The sequence below is a fragment of the Argopecten irradians genome, chromosome 14, assembly GCF_041381155.1.
Source record: "Argopecten irradians isolate NY chromosome 14, Ai_NY, whole genome shotgun sequence".
NCBI classification, from domain to species: Eukaryota; Metazoa; Mollusca; class Bivalvia; order Pectinida; family Pectinidae; genus Argopecten; species Argopecten irradians.
In genome coordinates this window covers 5,710,091-5,716,090 of record NC_091147.1, presented here as the reverse complement: position 1 = coordinate 5,716,090, position 6,000 = coordinate 5,710,091, and positions in this window count along the sequence as shown.

Here is a 6,000-nt window from a genome sequence, read left to right as displayed (position 1 = left end):
TAAATTTCAATTATTGTCCCTGCAAAAGCCTTGAGTTCTGATCCAAAAATAGTAGGAACCCTGGAATGTATTAAATGTAGAGATCATTTTGTTGTTATGTAATTGGGACTACATGTATTACAAATAATTATCACAACATGAACAGACAAGACACTCCCAAAACGCGCACCATTTGGTCACTAAGCTACGTATGGTTATTTTAGATCTGTCCATGTTAAACCTGGATACCAGACACAAATGTCGATATAGGAGTTGTCTCCCATGCACTGTTGATTAATCCACGTAGCTTTATTCCATGTATTTTCTACACGTAAATAACCTAGCAAAACCTTATTGAAAGCATTTCATGATGCATTCAAAATATGTTAAATAGATACGACATATTAAATATGCATACCCCCATGTCCAAACGGTACTTGCAGTAAAACTATAATATAAGATAATATATAATATAATAAAGTTACACTAGCCGTAACTGGGTAAAACTTTTGTTATTTTGTCTTCGGAAATCTATACAATTAAAAAGAGGCCCAGAGGGCCTGTATCGCTCACCTGGTTTGTAATGCCAAGTAATGTTCTGGATACAGGATCATTGTTTCTTTTCTGAAGGAATTTGAATATATTAACCTCTAATTTTCCTATTGAGCCCACCTCTCCTGCCCGAAGGGAGTCAGAGCCAAAATTTATACAAATTCTTTTCCCCTTCCCCCAAGGATGTTTGTGGCCAAATTTAGTTGCAATCCATGCAGATTTCTAGGACAAGTAGCGATTCATAGGATTAACCTTATTTCCCCTATTGGGCCCCGCCCCTCCTGCCCCCGGGGGATCAGAGTCAAAATTCATACAAGTTCTGTTCCCCTTCCCCCAAGGATGTTTGTGGCCAAATTTGGTTACAATCCATGCAGAACTCTATGACTAGTAGCCGGGGGCCAAATAGAGATTGAACAGTGTTTTGATTGCGGTAAAGGTGGTATGAACACGATTGGATACATGTAGAATATGTCTGCATCCGATTGCGTTCTTACCACCTTTACTGCAATTAAAACACTGTTCAATCTTTTTATTTACATAAAAAGTCTACTTTTACATGTTCGTTGTCAAATTTAAAACAGTGTTGGTTGCTAAGAGGGGTAACTATGGTAGTCAGGATGACCGAAGAGATAGCTCCGATTGTTAACGCTATTCATTTGATCATGTATCTATAATTTCATTTCGAAAAAAATATATAGATCATCGAGGCAGGACCGTGTGGGGTGTGTTGCTTGGTGTCTTCGGCGGCATGCTTCAGTGATATAGCACTATAAAAATGACAACAGTTCCACTATACAAGAAGGCACAACATGAATATACCGCAGTCTCCCAAAACACCTCGCACAACATACACGCAACACATCGCATACATGGGAGGCCGTCCTTACATGACCAAAGCTGTTAATAGGACGTTAATTAATCAAACAAACAAACAAACAGATCCTTTCCATTGACTATAAACACCGGGGCTAATCTACAAACCGGGCTACGCTATTTTCGCTCGTGGAAACGTTTCTTTTACATAGAAAAATGTGGTCTAGGAATGCGTGCGTGTTAAATATTTGCTCGGTGTTCAACACACGGCCAAGAATTGACATATACAAGTTCCCCACGGAACGGTAGAGTGTTTCACATATGCGTATAAGCAAAGTTGATTATGTATAGAATAACATTACTCTAAAGCTTTGAAATGGTTGAAAAATTTAATTTATTATTCCTTTAGTCGCCTTTCACGATCATGCATTAGGGTAGCATACATAATACTTACATCCTACTTCAGTGAAAGCGTTGCTTGACATTAAGCTCATAAAACAAGTCTTAATGATTTAAAATCTTATTTTAAACATGAGAATATAGCATATGCTTAGTGGACAGATGATACCATTCATTGAATATGACCTAATTTATGCACGTGACCAAGTCAATGTGACCCTAGGATGTAATCCTCTTAAGCAGGTCATGTCAAGATCCTTAATGAAGTACTAAACATCAATTTATCAAGCTACCAAATCTTTGAAAATTCCTAGTTTTCAGCAAGTTAAGTTAGTTACATATCATTTTAGATGCTTATACTACACAGCGTAACAACAACTTTCGACGAACCAGTGTTCTTACACTCCCATACGAATTCACTACCTTTTTCTGACTTTGCTTCTTTAATTGTTAATCATCGTAAACTTTTGTTATCTTTACACAAATTTCTTTTTGCATTTTTTTTCGAATTTAATCGATATAGTAATAAACCATTTGCTGTGTATGATAAATTTAGATTATGGAACTTAATTGCAGAGTGATAATGATTCAATCATTATCCGTTTTCTTGAATTTGTATCGAATGTCAACTCTGTATGTCAAAATCCACTTATTCGGGCTGATGCGTATGGCATGATAATTACATTATATATTATACCATTTGACTTCGAATTTATTTGGTGATCTGTTTGCAGTATGTTATCTCACATTGTTATACATAAGTTATGTCAAACACATACTTATGGAGAGCAGAGTTGTTATTCCGCGCTTTCCCCTCTTAATCGCTACACAATGAACTACAGCGACGCACGATATACATACATAAACAGAAATGCTTTTGCCATTTTTAGGTCATCTGACCCGAAGTGTTAGGAGGACCTATAGTCGTCATGTTTCGTCCGTTGTCGTCCGCCGCGCGTCAACTTTTCACATTTTGAACTTCTTCTCGAGTTCTACCAGAGCGATTTAGCTGAAACTTACATGAAATGATCCTGACATGGTCTTGACAAAGCGTTGTTATTTTTTGCGTCGATCTGAAATCCAAGATAGCCGCCATCTTGAAAACACATTTTTGAACTTCTTCTCAAGTTCTACTGGTGCGATTTGGCTGAAACTTGCCTGAAATGCTCCTGACATGGTCCCAACAAAGTGTTGTTATTTTTTGCGTCGATCTGAAATCCAACATGGCCGCCACAGCCGCCATCTTGAAAACACATTTTGAACTTCTCAAGTTCTACCGATGCAATTTGGCTGAAACTTGCCTGAGATGCTCCTGACATGGTTCCGACAAAGTGTTGTTATTGTTCGGGTCTATCTGAAATCCAAGATGGTCGCCACAGCCGCCATCTTGAAAACACATTTTAAACTTCTTCTCAAGTTCTCATGGTGCGATTTGGCTGAAACTTGCATGAAATAATCCTGACATGGTCCCGACAAAATGTTCTCTTTTTTCGGGTCGATCTGAAATCCAAGATTACCGCCACAACCGCCATCTTGAAAACACATTTTGAACTTCTCAAGTTCTCCCAGTGATATTTGGCTGAAACTTGCATGAAATGATCCTGACATGGTCCCGACAAAGTGTTGTTGTTTTTTTGGGTCGATCTGAAATCCAAGATGGCCGCCACAGCCGCCATCTTGAAAACACATTTTGAAATTCTCAAGTTCTACCCGTGCGATTTGGCTGAAACTTGCATGAAATGATCCTGACATGGTCCCGACAAAGTGTTGTTATTTTTCGAGTCGTTCTGAAATCCAGGATGGCCGCCATCTTGAAAACACATTTTGATCTTCTTCTCAAGTTCTACCTGTTTGTTTGTTTGTTTGATTTATTAACGTCCTATTAACAGCTATGGTCATGTAAGGACGGCCTCCCATGTATGCGGTGTGTTGCGTGTATGTTATGCGAGGTGAGTGTACTGGGAGACTGCGGTATGTTCGTGTTGTGTCTTCTTGTATAGTGGAACTGTTGCCCTTTTTATAGTGCTACATCACTGAAGCATGCCGCCGAAGACACCAAGCAGCACACCCCACCCGGTCACATTATACTGACAACGGGCGAACCAGTCGTCCCACTCCCTGTATGCTGAACGCTAAGCAGGAGCAGAAACTACCACTTTTATAGACTTTGGTGTGTCTCGGCCAGGGGACAGAACCCAGAGCCTTCCTCACAGGGGCGAACGCTCAACTCAAGGCCAAAAGTGAGGCGGTGCCAAGGGAGGCATTAGGAAAGATGAAGTCAGTTAGGAAGAAGAGAAAAGATAAGATCCTAAATTTAGTCGCCTTTTACGATCATGCAATAGGGGCAGCAGGTACAATTCTAACGCCCTACCTGCAGGGCCGTCAAGTTCTACCGGTGCGATTTGGCTGAACCTTGCACGAAATTATCCTGACATGGTCCGACAAAGTGTTCTTATTATTCGGGTCGATCTGAAATCCAAGATGGCCGCCACCGCCGATAAGGCCCTTTGGGCCTCTTGTTATTTTAACTGACAGTATTAGGCCGGGATCTAGGGGGGTCCAAGTGCAACAACACCCCCCCCCCCACACACACACACACAACTTAACGAACCAATGTTTTTCTGAAGCCTTATGACCCACTGATAACGAAATCGAGAGGTAACATTGTATTAACTGGGATGAACTTCCGATTATGACGTCGTCCCTCAGGCCCCCCGGGGGTCAGCCCCATCATTTGTACAATTTTGAATCCCCACCCTATAACGATACTACAATTGCATTATGAGTGCTATCTCATGCTCAGTTTCAGAGAAGAAGTCGTTTATATGGAAATAGCCAAATTGACCCCATTTGACCCCGCCCCTCAGGCCCCCCGGGGGTCAGCCCCATCATTTGTACAATTTTGAATCCCCACCCTATAACGATACTACAATTGCATTATGAGTGCTATCTCATGCTTAGTTTCAGAGAAGTCGTTTATATGGAAAAAGCCAAATTGACCCCGCCCCTCAGGTCCCCGGGGGGTCAGCCCCATTATTTGTACAATTTTGAATCCCCACCCTATAAGGATGCTACCATTGCATTATGGGTGCTATCCCATGCTTGGTTTCAGAGAAGAAGTCGTTTATATGGAAACCCAGGTCCCAGGATACTCATATTTGGCCTGTATCATGCTGGGATGAAGGGTTACCAAGTTGTTCAAATGAATGACCTTGACCTCCATACATGGTCACAAGGGTTAAATAGTCTAAAATCATTAAAACAACTTCTTTTCAATGACTAAGAGGCCTAGAGACCTGATATTGGGCCTTTGACATGTTTGGATGAAGGGCAGATTTGTTCAAATGAATGACCTTGACCTTCATTTAAAGTCATGGGGGTCAAAAAAGTTAAAATTTTTGAAAAACTTCTAAAGTACCAGAAGGCCTATGGTACTGATATTGGGTCTGTAGCATGCTGGGATGAAGGCTACCAAGTTTGTTCAAATGAATGACCTTGACCTTCATTCAAGGTCACTGGGGTCAAATAGGCTAAAATCTTTAAATGACTTCTTCTCAAGAACCAGAAGGCCAAGGGTACTGATATTGGGCATGTTAGCATGCTTGGATGAAGGGCTATCAAGTATATTCAAATAGATGACCTTGACCTTCATTTAAGGTCACGGGCGGCAAATAGGCTAAAATCTTTAAATGACTTCTCAAGAAACAGGAGGCCCAGGGTACTGATATTGGGCATGTAGCATGCTGGGATGAAGGGCCACCAAGTTTGTTAAAATGAATTACCTTGACCTTCAATCAAGGTCACATGGGTCAAATAGGCGAAAATCTTTAAACGACTATGTTGTATTGTACTAATAGTCAGATGACCGTTAAGGCCCATGGGCCTCTTGTTTTTTATCTAGGCCCTAAAACGTCTGATATTGACCTATATGGACACTAGAAACGGTTCAAGTATGTATATAAGATGTTCAAAATTCCCATGCCCCTGCGTTACTTTATAGCGGAAAAGAAACTAATATTAAAGTGTTCGCTACCTCAAATGAAACGGGACTTTTTCTCAGGTGAATTCACCCACACTATTGCATTCAAATCTGCTGTTAAAAGATTACTGTCATGCCATATCGATTCGTTATGCATGTATGTATGTAGTACAGTGTCTATTTTTGGAACAAACATCTCCTGTTTTCTTTATTTTTGTTATGAGAAGTAAAGGCAGGTTCCTTGGTTTATTGTTTGATCCCTGGTTTATTGTTTGATC